The sequence below is a fragment of the Orbicella faveolata genome, unplaced genomic scaffold, assembly GCF_042242905.1.
Source record: "Orbicella faveolata isolate gen_17 unplaced genomic scaffold, um_ofav_v1 contig_34, whole genome shotgun sequence".
Taxonomy (NCBI): domain Eukaryota; kingdom Metazoa; phylum Cnidaria; class Anthozoa; order Scleractinia; family Merulinidae; genus Orbicella; species Orbicella faveolata.
The window spans coordinates 20,737,336-20,764,971 of NW_028301563.1; the positions used below are offsets into that span (position 1 = coordinate 20,737,336).

Genomic DNA, 27,636 nt, shown 5'->3' on the forward strand with positions numbered 1-27,636 from the left:
CTACAAAATAAGCAAATTTGATTTTCTTGAAATGCTACGATCGCCTGCTTCGAACTTCTGTTACCGGGCGTTGCCAGAATCTTGACTTGTGTAAAAAAACAAATTGAATACAGTGCAACATACCAGAAGAAATAAAACCTTAAAAGAAATGTACCTTAGAAATTAAAAATTGCTCGGTTGTGTAGTTGTTGCTTTCAGTCATTGCTCTCCAGAAACACAAGAACACAGTAGTTAACGTTACGGTTCTTTTCTCATCAGTCAAATATTTATACTGCTTATATCTTGGATGTGCTGGTCCAAATAAACAAAAAAACCTTCCATGGCGAAAAGTTTACTTATTGAAACTTATTATCGCGGGAAGTTCATTTTGGGCATATTTCGCGGGACTTAAATTTCACAATTTGGCCAAGAAATACGTTAATAGAAAGGAAATTTCGCAAAAATTTTATATTAGAAAATACTGGTCTTCATTTACAAACAGTTACTCTCAGACTTGGCACAGTTTTGTATTTTCCATAGCAATAGTTTCCAATGACACTGACCAAAGCCGTATTACAAAACGAAACTGAAAACAGTTTGACATGTTCATTTGCAACAAAGCAGAGCTGTACAGAGTACTGGACACAGTTTATTTGTGCTTACAGCTGAAGGAAATTGTCAATTTCCTCAAATGGATCCTAGGGAGGAAGAGCTGACTCACCATTTATAACCCCAGTAATTCCTGGTTTCTTCCACCCTTTGGCAGCGTAGAGCTTTCCGTCACTGCTAGTCAAGCGGTTGTAAAGGCTTACCATCCATGCTGATTAAAGAATTATCTGCAGGTATTAAATTTCGCGCAGTTAATTTTCGAGAAAAGCTCTTTTTTTGCGGCTATTTAATCTCATGATTTTTGGAAAATTTCGAAAATTGTGAAAAATAAGTCTTGCGAAAGTAGGTAACAATAAGGCAACTCTGGGACAACGATATGGAATACAAAGCAAATATAGTTAAACAGCAACGAAATGACAACAAAAGAACAAGTAATAAATGTAGGGGCTGAAATTGCATTTACTGTTTTTTTTTTTTTTTTATTCTTAGATTTACTTTATATATTTATATTTAATAATATCACACGGCCGCATAATGACACAGCTGCTCTCTGCCAGATCGTTCAACAAATATTTCAAGAATTTGTGATTGAATTTGTATATTATTAAGCGCTTGTTCATAACGACCAACAACCTGTGTTCATGGCTGTTTGTGTCTCAGGCAAATCGCTGTGTTTATTCAAACGAACATCTCGCATATTGAAGGAACAGGGTTTGAACGTTTATCTATGGGTTCAAACCGTCCATCCTCAGTATTACTGACTAAAGGCCTCCACAGACTAGAGACGACTATTTGTTATCGACTACTAATTGTGTCCAACGCGAGTGTTCTACACATCAGAGTGTTAGTTGTCGATGTCTAAGACCTTTGAAGCTAACATTCACTACGTATGCTCAAAAAAAACACAATACGATGCCCAGACCACTGTCCATTGACAACCGGGTTCTATAGTTGTCGACAACTAAACCAATGAATCCCACCGACGGGAAAAAGGGCCAAAAGCTTCGTTGTCGACAACCAAACTATTTTTCCTTTTCGAAGATGGAAACTGTGGTTAGTTGTCGATAAGTAAAAATGCAGCGTTTAATTGCTGATAACTCACCTCACACACTTTGAGAGCATGCATGAGTTTTAGTTGTCGATAACAGTCAGTCGTCGATAACAAATACTACTTGTCGACAACTTAATGTCGAGACGGTGAGGACCCTAAAACAACTTGGTTAAGGCGAAAATCAATGTGGTTCATTGCGTTTTTCATGATTGCTACAGTCCCGGCAATTCTGAAGGTTGGTGTAGCATATCACATTTAATATTTCTAATGAAAAGTCACCCTGGAAAATGAATCCCATATCCATAATATCCCTATTCCCCAATGAGGGTGTCACTCATCTCTTTCGTTGCAATTACGATTCTGAGTGCTTAAAATTAAGCGATCACCTCCCAGCTTTTCACCAAAAAATAACATCGTACTGGGGGCATTAATGCCAATATTTGTATTTAATAATGTTACGCTCCTGCAAAATTGCACAGCTGCTGTTCAGCTGCTAGTAGCTGCATCAAGATATGAAGGTTTCAGTGATTGCTCACCAGATGCAAATAACGCAGCATAGATATGGTTTTAACACTCGCTACTCATCGCTCAAATATTTATACTGCTTCGATAGATCCTGGATATGTTGGCTTAACTACGTTCGCGCGAACAATTTTCCAGATGATATATCTTCATGTTTTAATTTTCACTGCCGTCAGATAATGAGTCACTTGTGTCAGAAATGCAAAAATAAAAAAAATGGGGGTCACCGACTTCGTTTCAGAGATAAAACGCGTGGAAAACCACCCTGATTTTGAAAAATTTGCCCATGTAATTCGGCATGGTCTACATTGGTTTATAGTTTTAAAAAATATCGGTGAGCCAACGGAGGCAATTCCGGTCTTAGTCATATTTCGTAGAAGTGGGTCTGTTGGGTAAATAACTCCAAATTTTACCAACGTTTTCACAGAACTTCACCGTTCAAGAAGCATTTAAAACCGTCGCACAGATAAACGAAAAGCTAAAAAGAACTTCAAACTCTTAGTCGATAAAATTTCATTTTTTAGTTGATAGATGTTCTTCATTTTTTCGCTAAACGTAGAAAAATCGGTAGAGGAAATTATCCATCAAAAGAAAAATATGGGTCACCGAACGTCCAAGATCGTTAAATCCAGGCAAAGCTATAGCAATGGCCATCTGCTCTGTCATTGTTCATTTTATTACCTAGCACGCGCCCTCATGCATGACGTGGCGTGTGAATTTGCGTGCGCAGTAAGGTAACTCAGGGGCAACTATATGGAATACAAAGCAAATATAGCAGAAACAGGAACAAAATGACAGCAAAAGAACATGTAATAGATGTATGTGGTGGAATTGCAGTAACAGCCACCTTAGACAATAGGGTTGTTATGTTTTTTCTTTTCATTGTTAGTTTCATTTTTTTATATTTATATTTAATAATGTCAAACGGCCACAAAGTGACACAGCTGCTCTCTCTCAGATCGTTCACCAAATGTTTTAAGACTTTGTGATTAAATTTTAATATTATTCCTTTGTTCATAACGACCAACAACTTATGTTCTTTGCTGTGTGTGTCTCAGGCAAATCGCTGTGTTGATTCAAACGACCATCTGATATAATTGAAGGACCAAGGTTTGAACTATAAAGCTGTGGATCTTAAAACATCTTTCCTAAGTCACGTTATTGACTACAACAACTTGGTGTAAGGTGAAAATGTGGCTCGTTGCGTTATTCATGGTTGCTGCAGTTTTCGGCAATCCGGAAGGTTGGCGTAATATATCACATTTAATGGTTTCAAATCATTTTAACTCTTTTAAGAAAAAAAAAAGGACAATGGTTTCCTCTTTTCTTTCTTTTAGTGTTGACTGAATCTCGTACTCCCAATTACCTCTTTCAGTGATTAAATTTTTATCAAGTTAGGATTTCTCGTTCATTTGTCGTTTTTTGGTGTTGATACCTGTGGTTTCCGAATATGATTTCTAGCATTGCCACGACAACAAAACTGATGAAAGAATTTCGGAAATACCCTAGCTAATATGGGACAAGCTATTTATATTTACATTATCCGCTGTAGGCACGATGTAATTGGATCTTTCATATAAAATCCTACTGTTAGAACTACCAATAATCATAAGTGGTCAAGACGTTTTTTAGCTACTAAGGACCAATAATCCGAAAAGAACACAAAAGCTATGTTCAGAGTGCTAAATAGAAAGATGCACGTCGGTGTACTGAAGACAGAGATTATAATTATGCCAGTTTGTGTTTTTCCTGGGACCAGGTAAACAGTCCGCAAGATAGAGGTGTCTGTAATATGTAGGCGTTGGTTGCTTTATTCATTTTTTTGTCCTTTATATCGTACATTTAAGACATGTCAATGTATAAGGCAAGGAAGCCCAGGGAAGCCAATAAGGCTTATATAAAGAACCACCTTAAAGCTCTAAGACTTAGCAAAAGAATAAAAATGCTGTCATCGGCAGACAGACTCGACTGCAGTTGTAATTACAGTGTAGTAAACTGTCATTTTTGAGTCTCTCTAGAGTTTTGTGTCTCTTTCAACAGAAAACATCGGAATAAAAAATGCGAAATTATTCGAGGGAGACATGGTTCTTAACACTGTTCAACGGCTGGCTGCTATGGAAGGCTTGGACGTTGATAAAGCGACGGGAAATGCGAGAGGCTCAATTCTAAACAAGCAGTGGCCGGGTGGAGTGCTGATCTACGCTGTTGATCCCCAGATAGGTAAGGAAAAGTAGAATAAGGATAAAAAGGAGCACAAAAGGCCTCGGCGGCCCCAGTAGGGAAGTAGATCGAAGAGTTAAGGTATTAAATTTACGCTTGATGGTCGCTCCAAATGGCGTTTTTTATGATAAAAGGATAATATAATGTCATGAATTTCCCAGACGTATTTAATTTTCCATAATTTAAACCCCCACTCCACTCAAATCCTCATCATAAAATTTGAAAATTAACCCGACATACATTCATCCTTTGACAAGGCAATGGAACTAAACTGCCCGTTGAGAAACGTGGCGTTACTCTATTTTAAACTAATATTTCTTAAATATTCGCCTTACAAAGGAAGGGGTGTACAAAACAAAATTGGAATTTGAAGAGTAATTTGCAAATTTCTAGATAAATCTATAAAAAAAAAAAGTGAAACGTGACTGCACGATTCGTTAACGCCTCCATCACACAAGCCTAGCCTGCATGGGTCTAACCATGAAACAAGACTTCTCTTGACAACGACTCTGGTTTCATGACTAAGTTCCCGTAAAACGTCTCGACTGAAGCTAAGAACTAGAACGAAATTCGATAAGGATGGCCCTGATTTTAAACAGGAAGAGCAGGGCTAAAACAACAAGTATTCATTAAAATGTGTTAATATTATCAGTAAACTGCTGATTATGTTTGAGTAGATGAGCTTCATTGTTTCAGTAATTGCGTATTGAATAGAATTGAATATGATTTTGTAATGCTTCCCTACACCTTTCAAAAAGTTTGTCTAAAATATAAGAGTAAGAAGTTACAACCGAAGTGTTTGGAATTTTATCTGTTCAGTTCATCCTCCACTCCCATCCTTGTCAATGTTGTGGAATACATTGGCTTTCCGCTACTTAGACTGGCTTGTGAATGAGAATTTATTTCGCGCCTTTTCAGTGGGTAAATCTCAGTTTGATTGTATATAATAACAAAGATTTCGTCACAACGTATTGTTCACTAGACACTGACATGAGGCGGGAGGGGGGGGGGGGGGATAATAAGTCTCATGCATGGCGTTCGATTACTTCAAATTAAAACATATTTATAAAACGACGTTTCCACTACTTTTATCATTTGTTGTAGATATAACACTATTTTGATGTTCAAAGTTTGAGTTTGTTTTCTCATCTTCCACTTTGCAGCCTCGAACGCTGGAATGATGAACATCCTGAACCAAGCTATGAAACAGTGGACTAGTCAAACCTGCATTCGATTCCAACAACGAAAAATACGAAAATGGATATGCTTACTTTCACATTGGACAAGGGTATGACGTAACTAATTATTCCATCATGAATACAATACCATAGCCCAGGGGAAACTCGGGATGCATGGTGGAAGTGCCAGCAAATGCCTTTTTCAAGCTTTTTGACTTGTATTTATTTCAGACATGAAGAATTTGTGATGGGTTCAATTGCACTGAGTAATGAACATTTAAGTTCTTTTTCCGAGTTTCGAACTTGAACTTGACGTTAAAATAGCTTTCAAGCACGCGTGACTACTCTTAACAGATAAAAACATTTGTAAACTGACATTCGCGATTCAAGGATTAAACTTACCATGAACAATCCATAGTATGTAGGCGATTCCTAAATATAAGCGATTGAACATTTGCTGCTATTTTCAATAAACGGCTCGCAACGCATGCGGAAGCGATGACGTTTAAAAATTGTTGCTAGAAGATTGGAACATAAGCAGACAAACTGATTCTTAAACTTAAACTGTAGAACTTTTGTGTTAGAAATTTTGTGTGAGAAATTTTAGGGGTTTACATTTAGGGTAGTCCATTGCATTGGTAGTTCATTCAAGTAGTTCATTACCAGGTCCATTGTGTTAGTCCATGTGCTAGGGGTCAGCGAGATGCACCAACCCAAAAGAAAGATTAATGACTACATTTTCCAATACATAATAAGGGAATTTCTGTTACATCCACCCCCAAATCTCACTTTAAAAAGCTGAAATAAAAAGCACTCCGCTAATCCTCCAAACAGCAAAGGAAAGCAGCAAAGGAAAAGTTCCTCTCTCTGAAATCAACACCTTATTATCTTTAAAGATACTTGGTAAAGCTAATTACCTCACCGGAAATTAATTTGTTGTTTAAACCATATACTTGTCTTATCGCGTGTGCGACCCGCTTGTCTACCTAAAATTGTATGTATCGAACATATGTTATTATGAGTTTTCCCGTGAGGGCAAATTTATCCGACACTGTATAAGCCAAAATCCAACCCCAAATCTTCGTTTAAAAGCTGAAGTTAGAATCACTTCGCTGATCCTACAAACAGGAAATGAAAGCCGTAAATTAAAGGAAAAGTTACTCTCCCTGAAATCGACAGCTTACTATCTTTAAAAATATTTGGCAACACTAATTGCCTCACCGGAAATTAATTTGTTGTTTTAACTGTATACTTGTAATATATCGATTAAAAGCACTCCGCTGATCCTACAAACAGCAAAGGAAAGCCGCAAAACCTTAACCTATCGCCTGTGTGACTTACTTGTCTATCTAAACTTGTATGCATGGAGGTTATGCTCTTATTATGAGTTTGCCCGTGAGCACAAATTTATCCGATACTGTATAAACCAAAATCCACCCGAAACCAAAGATGGGGAATTGTCTCATTTACTAACTCTCAGAGTGCATTTCGCTTCCACAGAGGGATAAATCGTGCACGACATAAGCGCGACGGACATAAGCGCGACGAAATAAGTGAGAAATCACTATCTAAAGGAATGCAGCACGCCGGCTTAAAGCGATGACGTCACACAATACGTCATCGCTTGAAAAAGAATCTAACTACTAATTTTGACATCAGTGTGACTTTGTTTCTTCGCGTAAACGTTTCGGTATCATTCGTTAAAAAATGGTATAGATATTTACACAGGAAAGCCATTGTATATTCGACGGTATGACACCCAACCTTCCCATCGTGCGCTATGCGTGTGTCACATCGATTGTGTTGACCACTGTGTTTTCTATGGCATGATATAATATAGTTATGTAACCCTTTCTCTTGGTATACCGTAGAATTTTTCACTTATCAGGTGCATTTTCTCGGTATGTACCGAGAAAATACAAGTGACTCGGGGAATATTCCACGGTATACCAAGAAAAAGCGTTGCACAACTAGTAGACATATGGGATATATTACATGCCACTCAAAATGAGAGCACGGGATTTACACAGTTCAATGTATGTATATGTATTGCAGATGCTCCTCAGAGGTGGGTTACCAAGGTCGACTGCAGTACATTTCACTTGGCGGCGGTTGTTGGTATGTAGGTACAGCAGCCCATGAGATCGGTAAGTTTCCAGCTTTACGCCTATGAGGGGTTTCTGATTAGTTATATTATAGATACCAAAGCCTAGACATGCTTAAGAGCGTGTCCATGGGTGTACCAGGCAGGTCTGCTACATGCCATCTCACCGATTTCAATGAAACTTAGCCAGTATAAAGGGTCTACCCCAAAACTCAGAAAGACACATTGGTTTCGATTTTTTCATCTTTCAGGGGGGAGGTAGGTCACCCCCCCTGGTTTTACTAGATTTTTGTCAAGAAAATTGCCTCAATATAGGCAAAATGTATGAAGCTCTCAGAACAACTGTATTCAACAGATTGCTACCAGGTTTTGTACACATATTGGTATATCTATAGTGAATGCAAGAACCTATTGACACTCTATTTGATCAGCCGCTTGTCAATCAATGGACATGAATACGTGACTGTGTTTTTAGACCTTCAAATATTTGACGCCTTTAAGGTCAAATATCTCCCCTTGCCAAAAAGGTATGACACTTATTTCAACGTTCCTTTGTCCATCGATCATTTATCTTTAAAAAACAGTTAAAACATCTTTGGGCACTGCCGTATTTTCGCTTCGGATGCCACTTGAAAACTGCACTAAAACAAGCTTACTTTAACCCTATCCATCATACAATACTGGCTAAAGCGGCCACTAAAGAAAATAAATCGACATTTACAAACTTGTTTAACAAGAAAGCTGCACCAGAAGGAAAAGTAAGGCTAAAAGGTTTCGAGATTTTGAGAAGAAACTGATGAGATTACGCGCTTTTAAAGATACGTGTCACCAAAATATCGATAGTAGAATCGCAGTGTTTGTGATTTGACGTTTGCTATTTTGAGATTTGCTCGCAAAATCAGCTGTTGGCTTTCGTACGGCATAAAACACTTTCCAGTCTTTCGTTCAGCTGTTTATTATCAAGAGGTCGTGCTGTTTATACTGCCCTGCGGAGATTTCTGCCGAGTTGTTGTTGACAAGTACATTCCAGCTAGTGTGCAGCAACATAAACTTGCACAAGGTAAAAATGACATTACGAGGAAATCTTCCTTTACTGACTAAAAAGGAAATGCAGTTCTAACAAATTCGTTGGTTCAACCATGCATAATTCTAGAGGAAAAGACTGCAATTGTATTATTATTGTCACTTACCACGGGTTACCACCATCGAAAATTTCCTCCTGGAAGTATTTGTAGCGTGACCTGACAACCTTTCAGAATTCCAACAAATTGTTCATCCCTTCAGTAAAGAAACGCTTTCAGAATGTTCTACAAATCTCTATAAGTACATTTATCTACTTTCTGGCCGGCATATATCCGCATTTTTTTTAAATACATGTTGTTCTGACTAAATCTGTATCTCTCTCGATCGCCAGCGTTGAATTGCGTTACATAAAGGTTGAGCCAGCAATGTGTTGACCAGCAGATCTCCACGTGCTTCCCGCCATTTGCATCTTCAGTCGACTCTTCAGTCATATTCAGTTGTTCGCATAGGGAAAGATAGTGAATTTGGAAAAAGTTAGATTAGCAGTAAACATTTACATTTTTTCTAGCTCACTTCTATTAGTACCTTCCCACTTGCAGTCTTCCCTACGGAGGGCAGGTAGGGCTAACTTTTTTGCTTTCTTTCAACAATCCATATCAGACTTGGGGGGTTTGGGCGGGATTAAGAGACAACTGACAAATTGCTAAAATTTTCACTAACAACTGAAAAATCGCCTTTAAAATGTAACGGGCTAATGACATTTGTAGTCCATTTTACTGACAACAAGAGCGGTTTTTAATTGAGTATCGTAAAACTAAAACCAAAGTAATCACTCTTGCCAATCACAAAGGACACAAACAATGCAGTGAACCAATCAAAATCGAAGTAATAACTTGTAACTGACGCAGAGGTAAAACGGGAGAAAGCGCGTTAGAGCGGGGCAACATTGGTTTTGCTTTTACTTGTGACTGAATAAGAAAGTGGCGCGAGACTTTTAAGTCAATCGTGTAGCAAAGTGATGCAAAACCAATTACTATTCGACGCTCAAATGAAAAACCACTCTAATAAAACACTTGATTGCTCTTTTATTTTAATCTTTTTCGATCCTATTTGGCTAATAATTCTGCATTTGTAATTAATATTAATTATTTAAGAAGTTATTATTTTTACAAACTAGTATTGTGTTCTTATCTCTTGTGACTTTTCACCTAAATCAGTTCCGACAAAACAAAATTAAGCTAAATTAAAATCAACTGATAGATGGCACCGACCAATGATGATTAGGTCATTCTCCAGTTGTGTGCTTAGTTATCAGGCCTATGAATGCAAGCGAGGCTGGAGGTGACCCTGCTTTGATATAGACCTCTCTGCGGTCCTCATTGCCAACTAGTGAGCATGCGAACAACTTGATTTACACAACAAAAGCAGTGAGGTCTTTATCAAGAAAAGGTCATCTGCAGCCTCGCTGCCATTCAAAATCCGTGCAGGCCACTGAACAGACAACTGTAAAATGGTCTATTGTCAAAAGTTACAGTTACAACTGGCATTCTTAACGTCCTATCCAGACCCTCCGTCCTACTTCTTTACAAGGTGTTAATTGCACCCCTATCAAAACTAATGACCTAAAGTCCAAGTTCTCTCCTTATCTGCTGCCTTCTTCGGACAGTTTCAGCCTCAGCAGCAAGATCATCGGCATCAGCTTCCTCGTCCTCATTCATACTTACAGAGCTGGTCCTTTGTAGTTGGCCACTCTTATTCAGGGCAGAAAGTCGGCTAAATTATCGAGCGATCTGTTGCTCTGTCAACCAGTCGATCTTGGTGAACATTTTCTGACCAGTCTCGTCTCTTAAAGACTTCATTCTAAAGGCCTCATCGGAAGCGGTTGCCTTCTTACCAGTTTCTTCTCATCCAGAACATATCTAACAGATAGCTCTTCAGTTTTTCCGAAAAGGTCACTGATTTCCGTGTTCTCCGAAGAGCCCATCCGTGTTCCACTTGGCCAGCCGGGGCGGGGGATTGGTCGTCAGAACTGCTGGCTGATGTCTGGCCTCGAACGTAGCCACCACCTACGGAATGACACGCCTCCGTCCATTTCCGTTTGATCTCGTCGTACGCGGACTCCTTTGCTAGCTTCACCATGTGTTTCCTGACGTCCAGGTGCTTTTGGAGGGCGGCGAATGACTTGAACGTCTTGATGCATCCTTCTTCTTGACAGGAGAACATCTCACTTAGAACATCTCAATTGTTCGCAATGGCTGTTGTTCCCTGCCCTGTATATCTATCACTAGAGTCTAATCCATAGACTCCCCCTCTTGCGTAGCCGAAATTTCGAAGGGACTACAGGATCCCCGTGTCTCGGTGGGGATCTCAGAGGGTGGCTCACCCTCTTCCATATTATCTGTATGGGCGCCTCAACAGTATCTGCATATACCTAGTAAGTGATAGGATTTATCTTTTTAAGTAAATAGTTCGTATAGTGTGATCGTCCGGGTGAGTGTAGTTCTGAAAAGAACTGTTGTTGGTGACTGACGTTTCGACAACCTGAGCGGAAGTCATCTTCAGAGTCAAGTGAATAGTGTTTGTCAGTCGATGATCTTTATAAGTCTGGTCCGTTGAACGTGATTGGTCAGTATAGCCATGATGGTATTGGCTGAAAGACTCGTGTAAAGTTTGTCATCAGTACTTGACGACCATACTGCAACCCCTTACTGACAAATCAAGACGCAAACTACAATCTACGGAGAACTTTATTGACGCTATTAAGACAGTACAGATACCTGACGACTACAAACTTGTGTCTTTTGATGTGAAATCACTGTTCACCAGTATTCCACTTCAATTGGCATTACAGTGTACCGAGACCGCTATACAACAATGTACTGTTGAACTGCCGTTACCTACAGAAGACATCATGGACTTACTGAACCTTTGCCTTACATCGACTTACTTTCAGTACAACAGTAAACACTACAAACAGTTGCATGGAGCAGCAATGGGGTCGCCTGTTTCTGTTGTTGTCGCAGAAATTGTGATGCAACACGTGGAGGAACGCGCCCTTGCAACTTGCCGACAAACGATACCGCTTTGGTTACGCTACGTTGACGACACCTTTACCGCCGTTCACAAAGACGAAATTGACGATTTTCACGACCACCTAAACGAACAGAGCGCCGACATCCAGTTTACTAAAGAGATCGAAGAAAATGGAAAACTTCCTTTTCTAGACTGTTTGGTAAGCCGCGACAACAACGAACTACGAACGACAGTGTACAGAAAACCGACGCATACCGACAGATTACTTGACGAATCATCCTACAACCCGACTTCACACAAAGCCACGACTATAAAGACTTTGACGAGACGAGCGCAACTAGTTTGTAACACACCGGACAGCTTACGTGACGAAAACAGATACCTTGAACGTGTTTTTCACAAAAACAATTACAACGCTGACTTTATTAGACGAAACATTTACCGACCTACTGAAGCTGACGTTACGAACAGGAACCCTACGCCTGTTACTACAGTGACTATACCTTACATTAAGGGCACTTCTGAGACCATCTCGCGGATCCTACAGCCCTACAACATTCGTGTAGCCCACAAACCTACAACTACGTTACGACACTTACTGACCAACGTGAAAGACAGAGACGAACCTAACGACAGACAGGGAGCAGTTTACAAGATCAAATCCTCCGACTGCCAGGCTTCCTACATTGGTGAGACTGGCATAAACCTTAACACGAGACTGACTGAACACAAACGAGCCACGAGAAATGGTGATGCCAACAATCACATTGCTGTACATCATCAACTGACAAACCACAACATTGACTGGGACTCTGCTCAGTGCTTAACCTACAGTACAAACTATTCTCAAGGACTGACCCTGGAAAGCTGGTACACTAACCTAGAACAAACGCCTCTTAACAGATGTCAACAACTACCGGCGCCTTACAAACGACTTATCCACGACAGAAACGAAACCGACAAACGGACTTCTAACAGACCGACTTAACAATACACGGACCAAAACCGACCTACTTGACTAACAATAGACGGATCGAAACCCACCAATGACTGATGACAAACTTTACACGAGTCTTTCAGCCAATACCATCATGGCTATACTGACCAATCACGTTCAACGGACCAGACTTATAAGATCATCGACTGACAAACACTATTCACTTGACTCTGAAGATGACTTCCGCTCAGGTTGTCGAAACGTCAGTCACCAACAACAGTTCTTTTCAGAACTACACTCACCCGGACGATCACACTATACCAACTACTGATACTCCTGGGTTCAAACCATTTACTGTGTTTTTAAGTAAACTTCATTTGCATACCCGACTTCTTGGGAAAGTAGATTGCTCCTCCAAACTTTTTTATTTCAAGGTTAGTTTACAATCAGACTACTTTAATCAGTACAAAAAATACAATTTAAAATTACCTGCACAAAATGGAACAACAGTGTTCCACTTTGCTTTGATTTCTTTTGCCATTTTCAGATTTATTCCCCTCTCAACCTTGCGCCTCCGATTTCCGTGAAGAGGATGCCGGCATTTTATTGAAGGTCTGAATCTCACCCCAAGTTCTGCACGATGTTTGGGGCATATTGTGAAATCGCGGCCGTCAGAATGACCAAATAAACCAGTACGAGCTAAAATGAGCTCTTTCTCAGACGCAACAAGTGTTTGAGATACTTTCATTTCTCTCAAATTTCCCACGTGTGATTATTTTAGATCTGATAAGATCTAAGCTAATGATCACGATTTACGGCTGTTAAAATCTTACCCAATTGCTTTGGATTGAACAGGCCTAATATCAACTCAGTTGAAATGAAGAAAAGCTATTTTTGAGAATTATTTACTGTAAACTTCTTAATGATGCGCTCGAGCGCTTTTGATTACACAAATGTAGACATAACGCGTGTTTATGTACTTTGACGTCGCGAGCATATTTCTTTGGTGTCACGAAACATTACGTTGGCGTCAAGTTTCATTGTCACCGGATTTTGAACAGTAACAATCTCTCGAAAAAGATATATACATATTGCAACAGAAATGCTGTTAAAAATGACAAAAGTTCTTTAAGAAAAACATCGGAAGGTCAAGGTTGACTTTTGTATCGATCAATTCGAAGCAACAACATCCCCCTATCACGCAGCTGTGTACCGGCTGTCTCAAAAGAGTGCTGGCGCACATTTACTGGCGAGAGGCCTAGAAAGTCACATGACGTAAAAATAATTCGAAATGGCGATAAACCAGGTCAGATAGCAGCCAAATGTACTCTAAGGTTTCCAGGACATCCTAAGAGCGTTGCTTAGCGGAAGGGATGAATAATTTGTTGGAATTCTCATGAAAGGTTACCAGGTCGCGTCACGCTACAAATACCATTTATGCGTGGAAATTTTAGGTGGCAGTAAGTCTTGGTAAGTGACAATAATAACACAATAATTGTAGCCTTTTTTACTGGAATTATGCATTGCTGAACCAAAAAATTTCTTAGAACTGCATTTCCTTTTTAGTCAGTAAAGGAAGATTTCCTCGTAATGTCATTTTTAGCTTGTGTAAGTTTATGTTGCTGCACACTAGCTGGAATGTACTTGTCAACAACAACTCGGCATGTGACCCTGAAATCTCCTCAGGGCATTATAAACAGCACGACCTCTTGATAATAAAGAGTTGAATGAAAGACTGAAAAGTGTTTTATGCCGTACGAAAGCCAACAGCTGATCATTTTGCGAGCAAATCTCAAAATAACAAACGTCAAATCACAAACACTGCGATTTTACTATCGATATTTTGGTGACACGTATCTCTTTGTCAATTTCTTCTCAAAATCTCGAAACCTTTTAGCCTTACTTTCCCTTCTGGTGCAGTTTTCTTGTTAAACGAGCTTGTAAATGTCGATTTATTTTCTTTAGGGGCCGCTTTTGCCAGCATTGCATGACGGATAAGGTTAAAGTAAGCTTGTTTTAGGTGCAGTTTTCAAGTGGCATCCGAAGCGAAAATACGGCAGTGCCCAAAGATGTTTTAACTGTTTTTTAAAGATAAGTGATCGATGGACAAAGGAACGTTGAAATTAGTGTCATACCGTTTTGGCAAGGGGAGATATTTGACCTCAAAATCGTCAAATATTTGAAGGTCTAAAAACACAGTCTCATATTTATGTCCATTGATTGACAAGCGGCTGATTAAATAGACTGTCACTAGGCTCTTGCATTGACTATAGATATACCAATATGTGTACCAAACTTGGTAGCAATAGGTTAAATACAGTTGTTCTGAGAGCTTCATACATTTTGCCTATATTGAGGTAATTTTCTTGGCAAAAATCTAGTAAAACCAGGGGGGGTGACCTACTTCCCCCCTGAAAGATCCAAAACCGAAACCAATGTGTCTTTCTGAGTTTTGGGGTAGACCCTTTACACTGGCTAAGTTTCATTGAAATCGGTGAGATGGCATGTAGCAGACTTGCCTGGTGCACCCATGGACACACTCTTAATCATTCAGTACATGAAAACCGCTCAATTCAATTCCTTTACCGTGAATTGCTCGTTTTTTGTCAAATTAGTTGCAACTGAGGAACCAGACACAATTTTCCTTGAGGACTCACTTTTCGTTCGAAAACGTTCAGAAGCAACAACAAAAACAGAGAAAGCAGGGTCATATGCAATTCTTTGCTGCCAAGGAGCAGCGTACCGTTTTAAACAAATCTTCGTTAACTCAGTTAGTTCAGACTGTTATTATGCAGTCATCAATAGCGTGTTGTTACTGAACAATCTGTTCATATTCTGGGGAAGGCATATGCTTACCTGGAATGATTAACAGTTTGTTTTTATTTATGACATACACTTTCCGCTAAATTATCCCGCTTTGTTTATATTTAATAAGGACATGCTTTGGGATTTTACCACGAGCAATCTCGTCCAGATAGAGACAACTACGTCACTATATACACGCAAAATATTATGCAAGGTAGGAAAATGTATACTTACATGACTGTCCCACAGCCAATATTTAACAGCCAATCAGGAAAAACCTGCTGCTCCGTATTTTAAAGGATTGCCATTTGTCTCTTATCGGAAACAAATTATAATAAATTGCGAAAATTCTAACAACGGCAATAATTTTTCACCAAAACTCATTTGAACTGTAGTCAACTCTCTCAAAACGGACACAGGTCCTAGCTAGAATCTACTTACTTGTCTCTAAATTATCTTTAAGACAAATAAACTCCCTAGGGCAGACCGAATGTTCACTTCACGGCACTGCGAGTTACGTTAAAAGTTCACTGAACGAATTTTAGTAGTTTGCCACGGAAAAATGATAGAGGAACTTAGTGTCAGGGTTTAAATTATTCTTTCTAATTGTCGTTACCTTTCCGTTCGTCGTCATTCAGAGATAATTTATTTATTGCGCAAACGCCCTTTTCATGTCGATATATGTCGTATACCCCTAAGGAGAGTCACCGTATTTCACCTTACAATAAGAGATCTTTGAAATATTTAGAAAGACAACGAGGTCACGAGGACAAAATTAAGAGAAAACCAGCAAAATTAAGAGGTAATTTGTTCATTTTATTAAGTAAAAGTTCTTATTAAATTCTGTTTTGTTTCCTGAGGTATGGCGTACAACTTTAATAAATACGGAAGGAATACTATAGACTCGCTTGGTACACCGTACGATTACACAAGCGTGATGCATTATGATGCCTATGCCTTCAGTGCTAATGGAAGACCAACAATCCTTCCGAACAAACAAGGGGTAACCGGTGTCCAATTGTTGTTTTTGTTGCTTTCGTTTCTTTGGTTTATTTGTTTTGATCATCAGGTGCATGGATTCTGGTATGTCTTGTGAGACAGTAGATCACGGACTACTGACCATAAATCGAACTATTCATTTAAAGAGGCTTTCACCTGAGAGTCCAAAGTAATCGCAATTTGCCTTCGTTTTGCATCACCAGGCTAAGGGATAGGTCTTAAAATATCCGCCACTTTGTTATCCACTTAAAATTAAAACCAAAACCTCGTGCGTGTTTTTCCACGCGTCATTTCGTTCACTATAATAATAACAATATTGATAATGATAACAATAATAATAATAATATAATAATAGTAGTAATAATAGTAATAATGACAATAATAATATAATAGTAGTCGTAATAATAGTAATAATGATAATGATAATGATAATGACAATAATAATAATAATAATAATAATAATGACTTTATTTCGGCATTTCCACAAAAGATAAAATGGCTCCTCATCCGAAAGTAAAACTAACTACCTTACTAACACCATAAGAAGCAAAACTACTACATTAAACTACACTATATTCTATTTACATTCATGTAAAACTAATTAATTGAATAATAACCACTGAATTATGGGCATAGAATTAAAAGTCAAAACTGTGTAATACATAAGTATTATGAAATCATGTGTTAAGTCGGGCTTTGACACTTGCCTCTCCATGCATTTTCTTCGAGTTTTGATGCATCGCTCGATTGTCTGTGTTCATTGGCAGCAACTAGAACGAATCATTGGTTTTGAATTTAAGACACTCAATTGACAACCGCTCATCGACTGATGAACTGATTGATTGATTGATTGATTGATTGATTAATTGATTGATTGATTGATAGGTTAAAATTGGCCAGCGGGATGGAATCAGTGGCATGGACACAAAACAAATGAACCTTTTGTACAAATGCAATGGTGGATCAACAGGTGGAAATCAAGGTTAGTCTTTGGCTCATGGCTCATGGCTCTGCGTTTAAAAGGTAACGGCAGCTTGAGGGACCAATATTTTTTACCGAAATTCTTAGTGAGTCAGAGCTGCATGTATTTTTCCATTCATGACAACGACACCAAGTTCTTGATCATATCTTGATCATGTTACACGGAAATTCTTTCAGTTTGTATTGGCGACAAATTGGACCTCAAAAAAGGAGGAGGCTTTTGAAGTAGGAGGAGCGTTTCAATTATCAGCGGATAAATACACTGAGTGCCAACAAGGAACATTTTTGTACGATTATAATTATAGCTGGTGTATCTAAAATGTCCATGTACTTACTTACACTTCTACAGCAAATTGTGCAGTTATGTCTGTTTTGAGAGTGGAAATAAAACACTTTAGATCTACCCTCATATATACAAGTAAAATATGAATATGGAAAACGCGAAAAACTGAACGCCAAGTATAAAATAAATTTAGCCGAGCTTACGTTTATGCCATCGAAGACAGTCGTCCGTTACAGCCCTTTGCGTGAAAACATTAGTAAAAGCAAAATTTGCTTCAGAAAAACTACGATAAATTTGATTCCATTTTAAGGGTGAAATGGGGGTGTTCAACAATTTGTTGTGGTTTCTGGCAGTTTAATCCCTTTTCGTAAATGCTCGATGAGAAAAGTGACCCCACTACGATTCAAAGCGTTTCTATTAGCACACATGTGAACAGTACAGCTTTACCACCTTCTGAATGTTGATTGGTTGATTCAAATTTCAAAGGTACTGGCAATATGTAAAGCAAAAGGGCCATTTTGCCTAGTTTTGTTTTACTTGAACCATTAGGTTGTCAAGATGATCACAAGCACTGTGAATACTGGGCGTCTCTTGATGAATGCAAAAAGAATCCAGACTATATGCTGAAAAATTGCCGGAAGAGTTGTAAAATTTGTTCAGGTAGGCTAAGTAATGGTGCCTAATTTAACAGATTGCTTGAAATTCAACAACTTTAAATTGTTTGAAGGCAATTGCAGTATGGTTGCTGAAAGATAATATTATAAAGGGCCACGAGGTAAAGAGTTAACTAAAATCGAAATTTCTTTCATAAAAAAAAAAAAAAAATTAAAATATAATAATTTATTCCTTTTGGCGATGGAGTCATCAACTGCATCGAGCCACGAAAAGAGTGCAGTTAACAAACTCTTCCACCCAAGAACAACAACATTGCCTGACACGTTGGGCGGTGTAGGTCCCAGTATATTGACCTTGATAACCAAGCCTTGCTCTTCCTTCGGACACTTTTAACTCTCACAAAACTCCTCTACACCCTGGAATACACTGTTCTGATGTTCCGTATTTCCTGGGTGGGGGTTGTGTTGCTGGGATTCTGAAATCCTCATCCAGCACCTGGCCAAGTTCTGTTGGATTTTGCAACCCTATTGTAGACTAGTCACCAAAAATCCTCACTTGACTTTGTTAACGTTGGAAAGATTGGTATTTTCATATTGTAAAGATCAATTTAATAACCAGTTTGAATTCCTGGGCTAGAATAAATTCTTCGTACCAGTGATACGTTTCTCCATATTATACCCTTGCGGGAAACTCTATCTGCCTGAAATCCTCACATGGCGGCATATACCCATTTATAATCCATCAGATACTTTCCCTTGTGCGCGATTGGTCTAAACGCCTCACATGACTGAATATGCTCAAGCTAAAACTGGCGAATATCCGAGTGATATTCCCCAATTTTCAAAACTGTGCGTGTTGATAATTGAATAATAATAAAAAATAGCCTCCATTTTGCGCGAGAATATGGTCGGATATTTAACAATTATTCCATTCGCGCTTGTTGGATATGAGATGGTAAATAGCCAACGAGGCCCTACGGGCCTCGTTGGCTACAACCAATCTCATATCCAACAAGCGCGAATGGAATAATTATAGCTTAATTTTATTGGATTTTAATTTTACTAAGCGACCGGAAGTCGATGTGGCAAAAACAACCACAAGTGGGGAATCACATGCCATGCGCGTCGTTTGTAAAATTAGTTGAATGAAAAATTTGAAAGCGAAACAAACGAATCTGCTGAATGAAATTACAATCAAGTAGAATTCAAGGAACGTCTACCACATGAAGGAGATATAACCTTGGTCAGAAAGTTTGAAAAGCGTTCAAGCTCGAGTCATGGAGAAGAGCCGAATAATTGCCATTGTAATAATGCTGCGGAAAACTTTGATCGCCATGTGACACAGACGTTGTGCCAAAATTATTCTCGACAAGACCTCTTTCAGGATTCCCTTGCTTTGAAAGCCTTGGCATTTCGAGCTGTATGTGTGGAGCTTATTGTTGGCCAGATTCAGAGTCAGAGACAAACTATCTGAACGTCAGATTCATCTTCAGAATATCCGAGGTCACTCTAATGGTTTTTCGTGGCTGGTAAGGAACCGGGCTTACTTCGGTTCAGCTTAAAGCACTCAACTCCTTGAGATGTTTTAGGCAAGGACAGAATTGTTGGCGCTAGCTGTCGTTGACTCTCTCGTCCTCGTGGCCAAAAAAGAGACCGAGATAAAACTGGTGGTGGTCCTCCATAGCTGTGCGGGATTTTCACTCTCGACCGATCCGCGCTCGCTTAAGTCGAACAGTTTCCTCATCTGTTCATTGGAAATTGGTTTCTTATGGACTACGCCGGCAATGACGCCTGTTTTCCTGAGTCCTTTTACAAATGCTCAAATAATTTATTTGCCTGGTTAGAGATAGTGGAAAAAAGTTTGTTGTGCGGCGGCGTGCGAAGGAAATGATCAATGGTGGCTCTTACGGATTTCGTGGATGAACTTTTGTAATACGTGCCATCTTTCTTCTGCGCAGAAGTGTAAAAGCACTTCAAACAAACATTCAGTTCTTCTTTTGACCTTCCATATATCGGTTTGGAAAATTTGATGCCCCCAGGATTTACGAATTCTTCTTCAGAAGAATTCGTAAATCTTAAACGAATTCTTCTTCAGAAGACACGCGAAATTTCCATAAGTTTACCGGCACCGATAAACCATAGCTGAGTGACCAATCAGAGCGAGCGCATTCATTTAATTATGGTATAATGGCTGATAACCGAGATCCAGTGAACCAATCAGAAAGCTCGAATTGCATTATCCGAGGTTGAGAATTTAATAATTGTCATTAGACCTTATCCGTTCCTCAAAGCTCACAGTTTTTCTCGAGCTACGCTCTCGGAAAACTGTTCGCTTCTCGGAACAGATAATGTCCGCGGACAAATATCCGAGCATATTTTCGCGCCAAATGGAGGCTATTTAAAACAATTATTCCATGAGCGCGCTTGGATAGGAGAGAGTAGATAGCCAACGAGACACGTAGCACCGAGTTGGCAAAAATCATTCCATATCCAACAAGCGCGAGTGGAATAATTGTTTTATTGAAAACGCCCCCAAAATATAGAAAACTAGACTGAGATGAAAATTAAAACGCCCCAAAAAATCATGCGTACGCTTAACATATTTGTAGAACATGTTATAAATAAACAGTAACCTCCATTTGGAAACAAGTCATAACAACAAACAGGTTCATTCAGAGAATCAGGCGGTTTCGCTGTTATGACGTCGTTTAAGAAGACCCGAGAGCTCTTAGCAGAAGCCTATTTGGCCGACATCATTTCTGACGAAGAATTCGTGCTCCTCTATGACTGCAGCTTTTCAAAGAACTTAGAATTACCGTATGAAGAGTAAGAAAGATTTGACCTTCAAGAAATGGCAGATTCAGAGTATAGAGCGGTCCTAGCCTGCCACAGATTAGTTTCACACGATAAAAATCAAGGTGAAATAAGAAATAAAGCAATACTTTGTGCGAGGAAATTTTCCCCAATTTACCTGCTTTTCGGATTTCTTTCTGAAGACTTGGGGCTCACTTTTCCCTCTATAAGCTCACTAAATCTGAATTATGAAAACAAAATTGAACCAAACAGTTAGGAATTATAATAATGTTTACAAATTTTGGGCAAAACATGTTATTTTAAGGGAAAAAGTCGGAAAATAACTCACCATTCTGAGAGGCCGCCAAAATGAACTTCGTCGCCGCCACAACTGAGGTGGAGGCCGTAAAGTGGCGTCACATTTATGCAAATTAAATTGAAGACCTTGCGAATTTACTTCCGGTTGCCGTCGTCCTGGGCCGCGTTCCGGGTATCGTAAGGAACACCGCGGCAAAACGTATGCGCATGCGTCAAGTTCAACATTTCCGGTTTGCCCGTGTTGTTCGGTGGTTCAGATTAATTTTGTTGTTTGCCTCGCGGTGTTTAAGCTTGTTGTGAATCAGCAGCCACAGATGAAAGAAGAAAGGACCACAAATACAAAAAAGGTATGTACGAAATGCTCCGCATACATACATTTATTTGATAAGTAGGTTTTAAAAGTGTGCAACTGTACAGCTGATGTGGACCTACTACTACTAAGTCTAGAGAAGGAAAACAGAAATTTTCAATACAATCGTCATAATACTAAAAATAGTGTACAATAATGGTTAAAAAGAGGGATCCAATAATTTAAAAATATCTAAAGTTAGGGTTCTTCTTCTTGTTTATGCCTGTTTTTTGTTTTTGTTTTTTTTTTCAATTTGTTGCTTGGAGTGCTACAAGATTATATCCGTTGAAAATTTTTTTCATGGTGACAGAGAAGGTTCGTAAGTCTATTCGTTGTTTATCGATTTTATTTAGCTTATAATACTACGAATTTCATAATGGAAGTGATCTCACGATTGCAACTTGTTGAGCTGATCATGAGAAGCTCACTTAAAACTCAAGCTACATGTAGTAGTCAAGCGCCTGCATGAAAATACAAATTTTCGGTTTGGAAATAAATTTCAATTTCACTTTCAGAATTTCATGATTACAACAGCAGCAAGACTGCCTTCTTTGGTGAGCCATTCTAAATAAAATGCCAGAGAACTTTGAGTTACCATTGGATTTTCATTCAGGATGGATAGGTCAAAGGAGTCTTCAAGTTGTACATTGCCAGTAATAAGAGGCAGAACACCATTACAGAACTGTGTAGTAACTCACTCATTTGAAACAATAAATTTATTAAAATTTAAAATCATTTCAGTGACTTATATGATTTTCTATGTTACAATAACATGTTTCCTTTATGCACCACTGTTTTGCTAGCCTATCCATATGTACACAAAAAGACTGTTCAACTAACTGGACAAGTTTTTAATTCACAGTATTTTAAAGTTATAGCTTTCAGCTTTTTAAACTACCGTACTTTAAACTCACTTGAAGTACATTTGAAAACTGAAGGTTTACAAACATTGGCTGCTCCCTGAGGAGCCTGCTTTTTTGACCATCCACATCCCTTCAGCTTGTGCTGAAGCCTCAAATTCATCCAGAATTGATAACATCTCAGGATGCCCCATGTTGCTGGATAAATAATCCCTCTTCTCTTTGAAGTGTATTTGTTTTCTGAGATCTACAAAAAGAATGGCATTATTGCAAGTTAGTTCACTGGAACTACTTTTATGTCCTTACCTTTCAAGGGGTTAAATGTGAAGAGAGTAAAACATCTAGTAATTTTACTTCATTATATAATAGAACTGACATTTATATTGGGGTAAAGCTGTGTCTGCTGTTCTAGTTAAGAAACGTGCAATAATTAATTAAACAGAGTTTTTAAACTGAGTGGCCTTATGGTCTTCCAAGGAGACCTGTATTTTAAATACAAATAAGAATAAAACAGGACAAAGTACCTGAAATATGCTATTGTGCACAACAAAACAAGAGTTCTTTTTTCCTCTAATACACGATGTTCTTCACTCAATCTTGGATCTTCCCAGAGAATAGACTGCAAAATGACATTGAAAAGACCAGGTGCAGTTTTGTCAGCAAACTCTTTCATCTGTCTAGGAGCATACAATGGCACAGCATCACTGCTTTCATAATGATGTTGCAAGGATATCTAAAATTTTCCGATCAGCTGGTCAAATGAATTTTCTGAAATTAATAGAAAACGTAAATATCTATTTTACTTATTTAAATAAATTATTGAAATAATTTTATTTATTAAATTTAAATATTTGATTCTATGCTTGTGTCAATCACTGTCATGTGTTGGTCTTAATACATCCTCTTACTTATTGGATTGCACAAATACAATACCTGTATCAGAAATATAATCTTGAAATGGTGTCTGTTACCCTTACCGGTCACCTAAACAACGTTATGTTATTTTGATTGTTACCTAAGTCACTAGTCAATATTCAAACCAAAATAATTATCAGTTTTCCAAATCATTAAAAGGATGAGACTTGAATAGTTTTGTGGCAACTCTGACGCAGCATTTTTTTCTTGGCCAAGAGACACCTCAGATAGCTCTTCCAAATCATTGCCATAATAATAATTGAGAAGTCCTCTAAATCCTTCTCATTAGTGCTTATGACTTCAACTGAATGATGAAAGTTATGATATTGTCATTGACCATGTGCAATACATGTAAATAATGATAATCTGTTTGAATGAGTTTTGGTCAGATGGTGTTATTACAGTGTGCCATGGATTATCATGATGTCAAACAATTATCCTTCAACATACTTGTATCTTAAAATCTTAAAAGTTGTTGTCACTGACTTAAAAATCTTAAAATAGACGTTTCGGCTAAAATACTATAACCTTCTTCAGTGATGAAATGAATGTTAATGGCGTCTAAATGTAAATGAGATGTTTATAAGAATGTGAGGAACTCGCTAGGGATTAATTTAGCATTTTGTAAATGTCTGGAATATGCGCGTGGTCATTAATTGGTTAGACGCCATTAACATTCATTTCATCACTGAGGAAGGTTATAGTGTTTAAGCCGAAACGTCTATTTTAAGATTTTTAAGTCAGTGACAACAACTTTTAAGATTTTATTACTATGCCTGACTACAACTACAGTATTTTTAAATACTTGTATCTTTTACGTCTTGTATCTTTACATTTCAGGTAAGTGATACTAACCTGATAGTTGAGTTAAGTCAAGGATTGCTGTTGTCATCCTGTTACAAACTGTTTTATCCATTGTAACTTCACCATAGCAATTTATTTTTACCACCCCAAATGATGTTTGTATTTCTGCCATGGACGTTTGCTGGCTTTTTGGGTACTGCAGGTCTATTCCAAAAGCCTCTTCTAGAAATTTAAGTCTTTAGAACAGCAATTGGAAATGGTTCTGAACTTTTTGGAGGCCTTCACTAATGCTGTGTTGCTGCTTTAAGTTCTTGTGTAGTCTTAAAATTGGTAAATTGCAAGATCTAAATAAAAAATAAGAAATAAACATATTAGTGATGAGTTGGTTTGTATCCAGATACTGTCCAAAAAGCATATCCCCCCACCAATGAAAAATGGAGTAGGTGAATTTTTAGTGAAATTTTTCATGAAGTGGGTGCCCATAGGGTTCCTGGACACCCCTCTAACTGAATCCTCGGTGTGGAGACAACATTGCAGTACTACTGAATTTCAATAAGTATATGTGAAACTGACATTAATTTTAGACAATATTATTGGTGCAATTTTATGGGTTTGGTCTTAGGAAAAATAAGTTTGTCAAGTGGCATAAAGTTCTTGTTTTGCTGTCTTTAAAATTATTATTTTTCTTTAAATTCGTTTGGCAATTAATTTTTCAAAATAATATTTCCCAGCTTCTGTGCTACCTTTTCTTTCCAAAATATACCAATTTTAGACTGAACCGCCTGAGGTGGCTTTTTGCTACCTGCACCCCAACAATGAATGTTAGTGAAGCAATTGACCGTACTGTACTGTAGTCAAGAAGAGTAAAATAAAAATGTGAGGTACATTAAATGCAAATAACACTCCAAAATCAGTAGTGCGAGATAATTTTATAGGTAACTTTTGAAGTTTGTCATCTGAGGTCTGTTTATTTCCCTCTTAGTGGAGAACCATACATGCGTAGGACTTGGATCATTTAACACGAAATATAATTAAATTTAAAATGATTTTTTTTGGTATCATGTCTATTTTGCCGCAAATTTTACAAAATTTGATACAAACAACTTGTTTATTGTTGCAACAAAAATCTTTGAAAGAGTATGCTTTCCTTTTCCTTAATTTCATTTAATTTGCTGGTAAGGAGATTCCGAAAATTCTTACAGCAATCCAAGGCAGTGCGAACCTGCGTGTCAATTATAATTAACCGATGTCTAATTAACTAACTGACCTGCCAATAGTTCGTAAGACCGGCGGCTTCTAGTCAGGATGCGAGGTAAACCTTGTTTCTTCGTCCACTCTGGTACAGCATTTGTAGCACCACCTTGCACCTGGCGTGTACCCATGACATGTTGCTCCTATGGCATCCAGGGCTCCAAAAAGTCTCGCAGGAATCCGCTGTTTCCTGACGCCTCGCAAATGGTTTTCTCTAGGAACCGAACATCTGTTGTTGCTCGTCCGTATTTCGTCCCAGTGAACACGGCAAACTGTTGAGCCCACTTGAGTTCGGCAGCTCTGGTTAAATCTTCAGACAGAAAATATTTTTTGCCGGCACATTTACGGCTGCTTTTGTTGGCTTTCCCACATTTTTCTGCGAAGGAACCGCACAACCAAACCAACGCAACAAGGAGAACTACGTAAAAAAAAAAAATTGCTCTTGTCGAGCGCGAACGCGCCCGAAATTCTCTCATATTTTGTTGTTGGTGCAAACACCAAACCCCTGGGTGCAAGCGTTTGAAACTTAAATGAAAAATAAACTTTTCAACGAGACAAACCTTTCCCCTACTTTCTTTTGCTAACTCTTACTTTTTGTTTTCAAACTTCGCGGTACGGGATTTTATCTTGTTTACATTGGATTTTAATACGTAACCGGAAATGCGTAATTTACCGGAAGCTCAAATTTGTACTCATGCGCAGTGCGTTTTACCGCGGTGTTATCGTAAGGTCCCTATTATCTTTTCCGAGAAGCGAACAGTTTTCCGAGAGTGCTTTTTTTCCCAACACGCGCGTGGTTTTAAAAATTGGAGAATATCACTCAGGTATTCTCCAGTTTTACCTGGGTTATATTTAGTCACGTGACGCGTTTAGACCAATCACGCACGAGCGAAAACATTTGATGGGTTATAATGGCTCATAACCCATGATGGCTAAGCCAATTAAACTCTCAAATTGCATTATCCAGTGATCCAGTTTTTAGTAATGTTCATTCATTTTATATAATGGGAAACCTCCCCGGAAAATGGCACAAACGAGTTTTCACGTTAACAATTACAATTTTCCGAGTCAACTTTTCCTACAGGAATTTTGAGCACTGGTTTAATTAGCTAACTAGACTTCTAGATATACTTAACTTTCGAGACTTACCCCGCAATAGTGGAATGGGTAGTTGTGTAAAGGACTAAAGGCTTTGTTACCAGGTTTTTTTTCTTATTAAGGTTGGCTTACAGTCGGCAAATATTAAGTCAAAAATGTCGTATGTTCACTTTTCTTACACTTTTAATCTATCTATTTATAGAGTGCAAAGACACGGACAAAAACTGTGAATACTGGGCATCACGCGGCGAGTGCAAGAAGAACCCTAGCTGGATGTTAAACAACTGCAAAAAGAGTTGTCAGAACTGCTAAAGATGAAATTTTGTCATCAACCTCAATTCGTACGAGGAAAATAAATGTGTCAAATCCTAGTTTGTTGTCGTAATGATCAATGATTTAGAGAGCAATTACCTCCGCACCGGCCAGAAAAATGCGAAGAGCTAGTATTATATATCTTTTAGGCTGTCGAATAAGAGATTTACTCATTATTCGACTAATATGTATTCCTTTTATTTCTGTATAAAATTCGTTTATTTATCTTCATACCGTAAAACTCTCGTGCCGCGCATGCATATAGTTTTAGATACAGTTTTTTTTTTTTTTGGCTGGACCGTAACTAGGATTTTCAATCACACTTTTTCCAGTGTTCCCTTGATCGGATCGAAGTGAAACTTATATCAGTTGTTGGAAATATATTGAAGCTTGTTGCGATGTATTTTTAGGACAATAGATATTTCCGTGGGAATACGAATTTAAAAAAATCAATATCGGTAAAAATCAATTGTTTGATCGCCCAAATTTGCTGCAAGAAAAGCTAACACCAATATCTTGAACTATAGTGTATGGCAAGTGGAATGTACAAGTATAGAAAATTTTCTGTATGTTTGATGTGGTGTAAATCACAGAGACA

The 27,636-nt window shown here is 38.3% G+C and overlaps 2 long non-coding RNA genes and 1 pseudogene across 3 annotated transcripts; 2 read left to right on the plus strand and 1 right to left on the minus strand.

The window, feature by feature from the left end:
- Positions 1 to 3,286: 3,286 nt before the first annotated feature.
- Positions 3,287 to 27,097, plus strand: LOC110065798 (nematocyst expressed protein 6-like; annotated as a pseudogene). Its single transcript, XR_016210130.1, has 9 exons — positions 3,287 to 3,404; positions 4,202 to 4,381; positions 5,545 to 5,669; positions 7,615 to 7,706; positions 15,592 to 15,675; positions 16,322 to 16,464; positions 17,346 to 17,442; positions 18,274 to 18,384; positions 26,929 to 27,097. The product of XR_016210130.1 is annotated as a nematocyst expressed protein 6-like (transcript).
- Positions 21,429 to 22,533, plus strand: LOC149105241 (uncharacterized). Its single transcript, XR_016210135.1, has 2 exons — positions 21,429 to 21,796; positions 22,314 to 22,533. It is a non-coding gene; the product is annotated as an uncharacterized LOC149105241 (long non-coding RNA).
- Positions 22,827 to 26,137, minus strand: LOC149105242 (uncharacterized). Its single transcript, XR_016210142.1, has 4 exons — positions 25,645 to 26,137; positions 24,429 to 24,721; positions 23,183 to 23,426; positions 22,827 to 22,905 (listed from the first exon to the last, which is right to left on the minus strand). It is a non-coding gene; the product is annotated as an uncharacterized LOC149105242 (long non-coding RNA).
- Positions 27,098 to 27,636: the final 539 nt, after the last annotated feature.